Genomic DNA, 11,027 nt, shown 5'->3' with positions numbered 1-11,027 from the left:
CTGAAATCTGATCTCCTCCCTCTCACCTGGAGCCAAGGCTGTCCAAGCTGCAGGATCTGAGTGTGCTGCAGGATCACCTGCAGCACTGGGTGGTCTAGAGAGGGAGGCGTGAGCTGTGGCTAGCTGCTAATGAACACTGTTCCTTCTCAGTCTGGTTCAGAGTCCTCTGTCACCTAGAATGAGATATAATGATCAGGTTCTCCTCTTTTCCTCTCTAGGTGGTCTCAGAGGAAGAATCACAAGTTGACCACAGACCATCATGACCTCCTGATTGGGCAGCCCACCTGCCTTAGGTTTAGCTCATAGCACTTTCACCTGTGTTACATTGACAAAGCCTCATAACACCCGAGAGGTGAGGCAGGCCAGGAGTCCTTGGACAAGCAAGGAACCAAGACCCACAAAGAGCAGGAGACTTACCCAAAGTCACAGGGCATCAGGGGTGGAACTATGGCGAGGTCCCAACCTCCTGACTGCTTGTGGGTCCCACGGCCCTCTCTGTGTCTGTGGAGGACAAAGGCACAGAATCAGGCCCTTGAGCTGCTCGAGGTGTGAGTGGGTCATGGTGGGGCCACTGCAGGGGCAGGTCCACCTGTGTGCGAATGTCCAGGTGGATGGCATGAGTACCTGCGTCTGTATTTATTATACATGGGTCACGCTAGGACCTACACGGCTCAGTCCCAGGGCAGAGTTGTGATTAAAATAATACAGCACAAGCCTCTGTGGAAACAGGTTGGCAGTTTTCCTTAAGTTACACAGAGAGTTCCCTTATGGCCCATAAATTCCATCAGATATATACTTCAGAGAAATGAAAACATAAGCCCACACAAAAATTGGTACATGAATTTCCATAGCAGCATTGCTCATAATAGCCAGCATGTGGAAGCAACCCAAGTGTCCATCAGCTGATGAGTAAGTAAAACGTGGTATGGACTTACGATGGACTCTTCCTCTACCATGAATAGGAATGTGAGCTGCAGTGCCTACCAAGGACTGTTGCCAATTTATACAACAACCAAGACAACAGGAGTATCCACTTTTCTGAACTATTTACCAAATCTTTTAATGTGTCTTGCTGATCAAATATGCTAGAAACAATACCTAACTTTATTAAATGTGTGTTTTCCCGAATTCCAGTGGGACTGGCATCTTTTCAGTGTCTCTGCTCCAGCTGAGGCCCTTTTGGAAATGCCAGTCCATGCCTTCAGAACAGTTTTCTCTTGCATTGTTCTTCTTCTTCTTATGAATCATAGAGGCCACACTTGTCCTTTCCTTCCCATAATTATTTGCACAGGCCCTGATGGGTTCACAGTGTGAAGGAGCTTTCCAACTCAAGTAGAACAGGCCGACACTTCTGGGCTAGGAGCCATCTAGCCACTCATAGCATCCCAACTGAGGAAGGGAGGCAGAAGCAAAGCTGGTAAGTTTCCTCTCTGCTCAGAATTCAGTGCTAAGGCCGTTTTAGTGTTAAGCTCCCAGGTATTACCAAAGTAAACTGCAATGCTTCCTCACAATTCTCCTTCCTCCTCTTACTCCAGATACCCTGTCCCATTACCCCTCATTCATCTTTCTTCTGGCCCTGGGCTGGGGGAAGACAAAGCTCCTCACCATTGGATGTGAATACCCACATGGAACAAGTGTGGGAGCCCATGGGGAGGATACGTCCTTCCTCTTGTAGTCTATGCTGAGGATGCTACCATGGGCTCCAATGTGTCAGGGCAGCTGTGCTCCCCCGCAGCAGCATCCCAGCATGGCTGCGGCTGCCTGGGAAGAAGAAGCAGTTAATCTCTTACTATCTAACTTGTTTTCTGGGGGACCCCAGATATCAATGTCTTAGGTACCCCAAGCAGTGTCCTCTTGGAGGAAAGATCTGGGTTCACACCAGCTTTTGAGGAGTTATGTCCCTTGGATCTTTGTTCCTTCAGGTAATTCCTAGTTTCCAAATGGTCCTAGGCAGACCGGCATTTCTCCCCTTTGTATGTTCCTTCCTCATGGCCTTCTGCACTGCAGTTTTTCTCTCTGCTTCTCCAGGAGAGTTTAGTAATTCTCCACATCTTGTTCAAAGACCCCCTCTGACTGTCTGTCCCCCACAGATTCAGAACTGTCGCACTGGTCTCACCACTGCCCCAGCGTCTGTCATCATTCACCTCCCTAGCACCCTTGCTTTTATTTTACCAGGAAGAGTTTAAGGATCTGGTGGGCATTTCATACGTTTCTTCTCCAGCATAGTTTCCCTCCTTTTTTATAGAACCCCAATTTTGTCCACGTATCTATTCTCACCCCATGCACCCAATGTGCCCAGGGGGCAACTGACCTCATACTCAGGTCTGAGAACTGGCCTGAGTTGCCACTTCCCACCTGCCCATTATTCACTTAGGAGCCATCTGGGTTACCAGATTGAGTGTGTTGGATAGCAATGCTTGCATCCAAATAACCTTTATTTTATTTAAAATTGGCCTTAAGGTGCAGGACATGGAATCATGGCAATCCGGATATGCCATAGGGAAGTCATGAAGTGGTTTCTTTAAGTGAAAATGTGAATCTTCTCGGCTTAATAAGGAAAACAGATGTGTATGTGAAGTTGCTAAGATCTACAGTACAATAAGATGTTTTGAGAGACAAAGGCAGACCACATTTACGTAACTTTTATTATAGCATATTTTTATAATTGTTCTATTTTATTATCATTGTTGTTAATTTCTTACCTTCTAATTTATGAAATAAAGTTTGTCATAGGTATGTATGAATAGGAAAAAACACTATCTGCAATTTCAGATATTCATTAGGGTCTTGAAATGTATACTTTGTGGATAAGGGGGAACTACTGTATTTGTCCTTGTTGTTTAAGCCAACTTGAGTGGGTTTCTTTTATATGAAGCTGAAAATATCCTAACCCCTACCATGTCCCATGAATACCAGAAAATAAAACACTTGCCCCTTAAGAAAATCTTTCAACAATAAGAACAACACTCCATCACCTGTTAGTCACGCCCCTTCCAAAACTAACCAGACATGCTCTGCCTGTTCACTTTTAGAGATACCAAACTCCTTGGACAGGTGGTTACAAAGAAATCTTCCAGGTCCCTCTGACAAATGTTAACTTCACCTTCTTAGAGGGATACGTGCATATCTGTGACTTTGGTTCAGTGCTTCACCCCAATCTCCAAAAGCCTGTCAAAGCTGTTCTAGAATACAACCAAATAAATATCAAAAATAATCAAATAGAAATATGAAAAATACTATGCTTGGAAAACACCTATCCTGACAGCTTACACAAAATGATTCTTAATGACTTTCCTAATCTTAAAATATATTGACAGGGCTTGCAAAAATTAAACCGTGGAAAACCAGGACATAGCTAGAACCAGTGGACTATATATTGCTAACTACCACTACAATTCCATATTCACAATGCAACAGATAAGCCCAGTACCCTTGTGAGCAATTATTGCTCATCTTTGGTACAGACTCAGAATGCTTTAAATTAAACAGACCCAGAAATTTCAAAAGACTTCATTTTCAATGAAAATATCCAAATTCCTATATAGATTAATTGATGCTTTCGTTTAACCTCTCTCTCTCTTTTTTAATTCTGTGGTAATAGCCATCAGAGAGATGAAGCACTTAAGACTTAAAGTCTACAAAAATACCAAATGCATCACTGAATTTCACTCCATTCCAAATTGGCCTATCACTTGTCATTCGGTAACTGCTCTTATTAAAGAGTTGTATAGCTTTTAGCTTTCAAGTCAGCCATTATCTTGAAATCCTTTTCATTCACTGCTTTTGACCATCCAATTCATCTCACATATCAGAGGTTGTTTCAGCCATTTTTGACACGGAGAGCATAAAATATTCTTTCCTGCTTATAGGGGAGTTTTTTCTATTTAAGCATGAAATGCTTTCAAAGAGAAATACCATGGCTTTTAAGGAGTTAAAAAGCATTCCTGTCACGGTAGTATTTATTGCTTGTAAGGTGGGGGTTAAATGTTAGCCAGTTATATTTACATCCTAATGAGTAACTGGTTCATAGCTACCAAACGATAAACATTATGACCTTAGTAACTATGTCTCCAATAGAAAAAAGAAAGAAAAAAGAAAGAAAGAAAGAAAGAAAGGAAAAGAAAAAGAAAAGAAAAGAAAGAAAAGAAAGGAAGAAAGGAAGGAAAGAAGGAAGGATCAACATCAACCTACTTTCACCTTGCTCCTTATATCGAAGGTGATTGTGTACACCCACAAATGTAGGCCTAAGAAACTTTTATTACAATTATCCAGGCTTATACAGTTCAAGGCTATATGCCAACTGATGAATTTATTTGGTTAAAGAAAAAATGTCCAAGGCAGAGGGAAGGGTGATGTGAGCAAGAGGGCAGAATAGGAATCCCCAGCTCTCACTTCTCCACAAAACAACAATTTGGCAACCATCCACAGACACATATACCTTTATGGAAGCTTCAGGACCCAGGTAGGAGGTTGTGACACACCATTGAAACATAAGAGCATAGAAATCTGCTTCTAGAAGGTATGCCTGTGTCCCAGGAACAGGTCAACTACCATAAACTCAGCCCCAGACTGAAAACCAGCCTGCATAGTCAACTCTAGCCCTGCTTTCTGTAGTGTTAAAGGCAGTCTCTTTTCTCTGGGGACCCCACAGAAACTATACTCACCCACACCCAGGATAACAGGACTGCCAACCATGGACCCAACTGAAGACATGAAAGAAGCCCCATGACCAAGGGCCATCCCAGCTTGACTGCAGTCCCAGAGGCAGCATATCTGTCTTGAGACCCAGTAGATCTTTTCCTACCAAATCCAGTCTTTAAAGATCAGAAGAGGCGACTGCTCCTTCAGATGCACAGACACCATTGCAAGATTACAAGAACCACGAAGAATCAGGCAAACATGATTCCATCAAAGGAAACTAATAAGGCTCCAGTAACCAGCTCTAAAGAAGTGGAAATCCATTAACTACTTGACAAATAATTCAAATAATTGTCTTGAAGTTCACTGAAAAGAACAGATTTAGTACTACATGAAATCTATGAAACAACAATGAAAAAAAATTATAAGTTCATTTAAAAAATAGAAACCATAAAAAAGAAACAAGCAGAAATCCTACAGCTGAAGAATACAATGACTGAGCTGAAAAAACTCAAGAGATCTTCAATAGTAAGCTTGATTAGCAGAAGAAAGAATCAGTGAACTCAAACAGGTTATTTGAAATCATCTGGTTAGATAAACAAAAAGAAGAAAGATGAAAAAGAGGGGGAAAAGACTGTGGGATTTATGTGATACCATCAAGTAAACCAATGTACATATTCTGAGAATTCCAGATGCAGAAAAGAGACAGAAAAGGGAGAAAAACATATTTAAGAAAATCATAATTGAAAATTTCTGATATCTAGGCAGAGAAATGGACATCCAGATTCATGAAGATCAAAGGTTCCCAATAGATTGAATCCTAAAAGGTTTACACTGAGACACAATATAATTAAATTTTCAGTAGTCGAAGAGAGAATTTTGAGAGCAACAAGAAAAGCAACTTATCATATACAAAGGAGCTCCCCTTAAGTCTATGAGTTAACTTCTCAGTGGAAACTTTGCAGGCCAGGAGAGACTGGGATAATGATATATCCAAAATACTAAAAGACAAAAAGTCAGTCAACCAATAATACTTTAGACAGGAAAACTGTCCTTTGTAAACGAAGGAAATATAAAGACTTTCCCAGACTAACCATAACCAAGGGAGTTCATCAGTTCATCACCACTAGACCTTCCCTACGAGAAATGCTAAAAGGAATTATTCAAATTGAATTGAAAAGAGACTAAAAAAGCGAAAGTCTAAATTTCATTGCTAAAGGTTTTCCAATCTTCTGTGTTTGATGATTGTTATAGCTTCTGGACCTCCTCTTCCCTATAGTCTTGTCCAGAGGCTCTAGAGTGACCAGCCATTCTGGCTTGTCTGGGATTGAAGGGTTCCAGAATTTGAGATTTTCAGTGCCAAAACTGGAAAAGTCCCAGGAAAATAGTACTGAATTGGTTCCCCTACCAAAGTTCTGGGTGTAATTTAAAGGAAAATCCAGTGATCAGAGGAAGGGAGAAGAGACAGAGATTTTATTAACCAAAGTCCCAGGAAAATAGTACTGAATTGTTTCCCCTACCAAAATTCTGCATGTAATTTAAAGGAAAATCTGGTGATCAGAGAAAGGAAGAAGAGACAGCAATTTTATTAGCTAGGCAGCCATCCTGACACAATGGGAGCCAACCACATCCTGACCAAACTTAACCAGTGAGGCTTCCACTAAGATTTAAGAGTTCCAGTAGCTTCCTGATACCCCCTCCCCAACTCTTCTGCTCTCCTCACAGCACACAGAAGGCATCCCTCTGGGAGAAGGTGACAAGCTGGGACAGTCACTGTGGGTCTCTATCCTGAGAAGTTACTGATCCTGAGTCCCCTGTGAGTTTCTTCATAATCTTCCACCCCCACCCACCCCTCCAATACAAAAGTCTGAGCTTGGCACTATGCCTAGGCACCCCAGGCCAACACTCAACCCTCCAGTATTTACATACTTGGGAGAAGACAGGTATCAAGAAGCAGACTCCCCATCTTTGCCACCTGTAGTCCCATATGTAGAAATCTGCAGTGGTGCATGGGGTGGAGGTGGATTGGTTGAGGAGAGATTCTAACTCATCAGAACACAGGAAAGCCTGGGTGGCGGTGCACCCATTCCAAGCCTCCTTGACCATAGAGAGCTCCCCAGCAGGCTGTGAATGAGGATGGAGCAGATTTTGAAAGCGTTCACTCCTCTATGTTCCCTGCTAGCTCTGTACAAATCTTAGATCTCAATCAGATGAGTCATAACCCAGCATGGTGGCCTCACTCTGCCTTGGCTTCTGCTTTGTCCTGAGCAGTTGTCCCAGGCCAAGCCCTTGGAGTCATCAGTGCCCCCACATGACTCCATCACTTAATCTTGGAGCTTAAGCCTCTTGGAAGATGCTGTTGCAGAAACAAATCTTTGTCTCTGATTCAGCAGGGATGCTGTTCCTCATTTCGAAGCTTGGACAAACCATATGGGCTCCCAGGCACTTATAGGTATAGAGTTCCAGGGAAAACAGAACTGTCACCTGAAGGTTGGCTCAGGCCAGATATCCAAAGATGGAGCTGAGGGATATCAGACGTCCTCATGGCTAAGAGGAGCAGGAGAGAGAATTTGGTGCTGGACTCAGGCAGAGGGAGATGAGGCAGGACTCTGACGTGTGCCATCCCATAGCCTCCACCACCTGGCTTCCCGTCTTTGGCCTGCCCCTAACCTGCACCTGGACAACTTTCCCTTCCCCAGGGGCCAAGAGTAGGCCAGGTGCCACAATCACTGCTTTCATCAGAGCCTGTGGGAGCTTCCCAAGGCATCTCCCTGCCGAGGTAGCTTTGGATTCCACACTTGCTAAAATACAGATGCTTTCCAAAAAAATGTAATGCCAATGAAGGAAACTTGAACATGGTGGCAGGCCGATGAAGCCTTTTTCCAAGCTCTCCTAGTGTATTTGCCCCTTTCTGGGTGAGCTGTAGGCTGTGGGGCGTTGTGAAATCTTTAACAACAGGCTCTGGGAAGGTGGAAGCTTCCTTTGTAGCGTGATTTCCATGGTGTGAATCCTCCCCCCATGGCCATTTTATGCCAGCAATAAGACGCCACTGCATGTGGAGCTGCGAGAGCTGGGCAGTCACTCTGCGGGGGACAGTATTTCCAGCAGACAGACACAATGTGATGTAAATATCCTTGGGCACAGGTAATAGTAAAATGGAGTCAAATAACCAGAAAGTGCTGAGTTTTGGTATTTAATATTTTTATTTTTAATATAATATTTATTTAATTGTAAGACTCTACAATTTAATTTTTAATAATGGCCACATAACATCCAGCTTGTATGATTTCTGAAAATGCAGCATTTCACAGACACAGGTTTCCCAAAAGGACCTTCTCCCTCCAGTCAGTGCACACCTGAGTGGCCTTGCCAAGCACTCGGGACACTAAGTACTCCAGCCAACATAGGCATTGGGGAGAGATGCTGAGGTCAAAGTTTCATCCCCTACAGGAAACGACCATTGGCTGGGGCTGTCCCTGATTCCCACACACCAGAAGCCATTCAGGTGCCATCAAACCTGCAGAGGATAGAGCCCCTGCCCAGGGCAGAACCCCTTACTAGCCACTGCAGGGATTTGGATGCCAGGAACAGGGCTGGAGGGGACAAGATCTCAAGGGGCTGCTGGATGCCACCTTCAGCCTGTGGTAGGGACCAGGCAGAAAGGGGAGCTACCATCCACTCTGTTGTCAGACAGTAGATCGGATTCTGTCCCCTTAAAGTAATAGAAAGGAGCCAGGACAGACTTTCACAAGAGTCCTTTATTAGAGCTGAAAACTGTGGAACCCCTTCCTGTAATGGACAACCACTGGCACTCATAGTAAACACAGTAACAAGTTCTTCAGGAATAAAATAGCTCCAAGGTTGTTCTGCAGCACCCTCTGGCACTGGCAGGTGGGATAACAGGAGGGTGGTGAGATGCTGTGGTTCGAAGGGGCTGGAGGGCAGCCTCTGTCCCTACAAGGTCACAGGAGACAGCTCAAAACAGGTGCCATGTGGCCCGGCCTTGTGTTCTCTTGGCCCCTGGTTGTCAGTCACTCTGCTGAAGGTGGAGCCTGGAGCAGGCTCACCGGGCTATGAGCAGGTACTGGAGGTGCGGAGAACTTGGAGGAGCCACCACAGGTCAAGTGAGTAGTCCCGTGGGGCCAGCTGGGGTGTGGGTGTGGTGTAGACATCACAACCCTCCTTTAAGCCCTCCTTTTGCACCTGGTACCACATCTTACACCGGAGCTGCAGACAGGAGTGTGTCTGATGCAGTTCTCTGTGCAAACTCAATGTGAGGCCAGGCCTCCTGGGCTCCTGGGCTCCTGGTGCCTTGGGAATGATGGAACAGGGAGGAGGGAACCTAGGACCAGAAGTCAGTGACCCTGACTCAGACCCCAGCTCTGCCACTCGCTACCTGAATCCTATGCAGTTCTGTGCTGACTTGCCTCTCTCAGCCTCAGTTTCCATCCCTGCCAGGTGAGAATAATATCTGGCCACACAGAGGATTAGAGGATTATGTCCAAGGTGCCAGGCTGGCAGAAGATGCTTAATCAGTGTTTCCTCCATGGCATGTTCTTATGGATGGCAGAGGCTGGGGCAAATATGAATCAGCAGAAATGAGGCACTTTAGGTCAGTGGGATTGTGATATGGTCTTTTGGGACTTGGAAAGTAGATCTTTCAGGAACACTCAGGGCAAGCCTGCTGAGAACCCGGCACCAGGGTCCCCCTCATCCTCACAGCAGGGACCCATAGTCTCCACTGCTCCTTCTTAAGCACAGGGCACAACCTGGACTCTCTCAGAGGGATTTAAGGAGTCCTAAACCAGCAGCTCTCAATCTTGGAACAACCTGAGTCTGGTGGGTCACCAATGTCCAGGCCTACCCTCTGATTAGATTCTGATCTAACTGGCTTGGGTGCAGCCTGGCAGCAGCAGGTTCAAAAGCCCCTGGGCCATTCTCACGTGCAGTAGAGTTGAGCACCCTTGCCTCAAACCACAGTCTCAGTTGCTGGGAATCACAGCCACTTGGTGTCAGCCCAATCCTCCCTGAGTGTGGAGATGTGGTGTGGATGGGGAGGATGGGTCCCTGCTCCCAAGCAAGCCCACTTCTCTGTGTCCCCTGTGACTGGACCTTCAGTCACACTCTGACAGCTTTAGTCCAGAGCCCCTGTCACCAGTGGCCCTGTCTTCTGCTCTACCTTTCACCTGGACCTCACTGCCTCTTGCTACCAAACTCATCTGTCCCTGCTAGCCACTCTCCTGGCTGGGCCCTGCTGATAAAGGGGCCATTACCTCCTTCCTTGAGAGGCTGCCAAGTGGCTAACACTGTGGTGGTTATCTGTGAAGAAGCACTGGCTACTGGGGCTATTTTTAAGGAGAGGGGACACTTCAGGAGGTGGAAATGTTTCCTGTGGAAATAAATTTCCCCTTATAATGGTGGCCCCTGCATGACCCCTCTTTGTATCCACAGGTTCAAGTACAGAGCCTGGCTTGGGGCTGGCACTCATGGGGACCACTCAGGGCAAGCCTGCTGAGCCCCCAGCCCCAGGGTCCCCCTCATCCTCACAGCAGGGACCCACAGCCTCCACTGCTCCTTCTCAAGCACAGGGTACAACTTAGACATTCATGAATGAGTGAATGAATGAATGAATGAATGAATGGAGTTGGGATTCCATGTTGGGTTCCCAGCCTCTGAACTTTTTTGAATTCTCAGATGTCTGACTTGCCACTTTGTTACTCTGATTGATGTGTACCTCAAACCCGCACACCACTCCAGCTTCCTGCTGCTTCTGCATCTGCTCAGATCCAGTCCTGGGCTGGTGCCTGCATTCCACTGCATTGACATTGCTTTTCAGGGCAGACTCATGGTCACAGGGGAACCCTTAAGGCTTTCCTTAACTGCCCCAGCCTGGGAGGTTAAGGGTGAGTGTTGGGGGTGATGGCAAGGAGAATGGAAACCAACAAGAGACAGTCCCTGGGGCCCCCTAGCTCCTCTGACTCCTGGTAGGGCTCAGGACGCACTCTGCATCCCACGGAGGCTCACGGCCTCTCACCACAGCTGCCGGTGGTGGGCAGCTCTTGGGCAGCCCTAGTCAGAGCTGGCAGCTATGGCCAAGTCTCTGCTGGAATTCTCTGTCCCCTTGTCCTGGGGTTTCCCCTGTAGCCATTGCCCTGCTGGGGTCTCATGCAGCTCAACTCACACATCCAGAGTTAGGCTGTCTTAGCTGTCCCCTCTTGGGACAGGGGTCCTGAGATTGGCTTCATGGGGCAAACACTGGCATTGCCAGGGCAGTACAAAAAAGCTCCCATTCCTGCCAAGCCTGACCTAGGAGCCCTGAGCCTGATTTCTCTCTGATTTTCTAGGCAAATTTACTGCTTCCTTGGAACCCAGCTCATCCCTTTGTTTCT

Source organism: Pan troglodytes, chromosome 8, assembly GCF_028858775.2.
Source record: "Pan troglodytes isolate AG18354 chromosome 8, NHGRI_mPanTro3-v2.0_pri, whole genome shotgun sequence".
NCBI classification, from domain to species: domain Eukaryota; kingdom Metazoa; phylum Chordata; class Mammalia; order Primates; family Hominidae; genus Pan; species Pan troglodytes.
The sequence above is the reverse complement of the archived record's forward strand: the minus strand, read 5'-3'. Positions refer to the sequence as shown.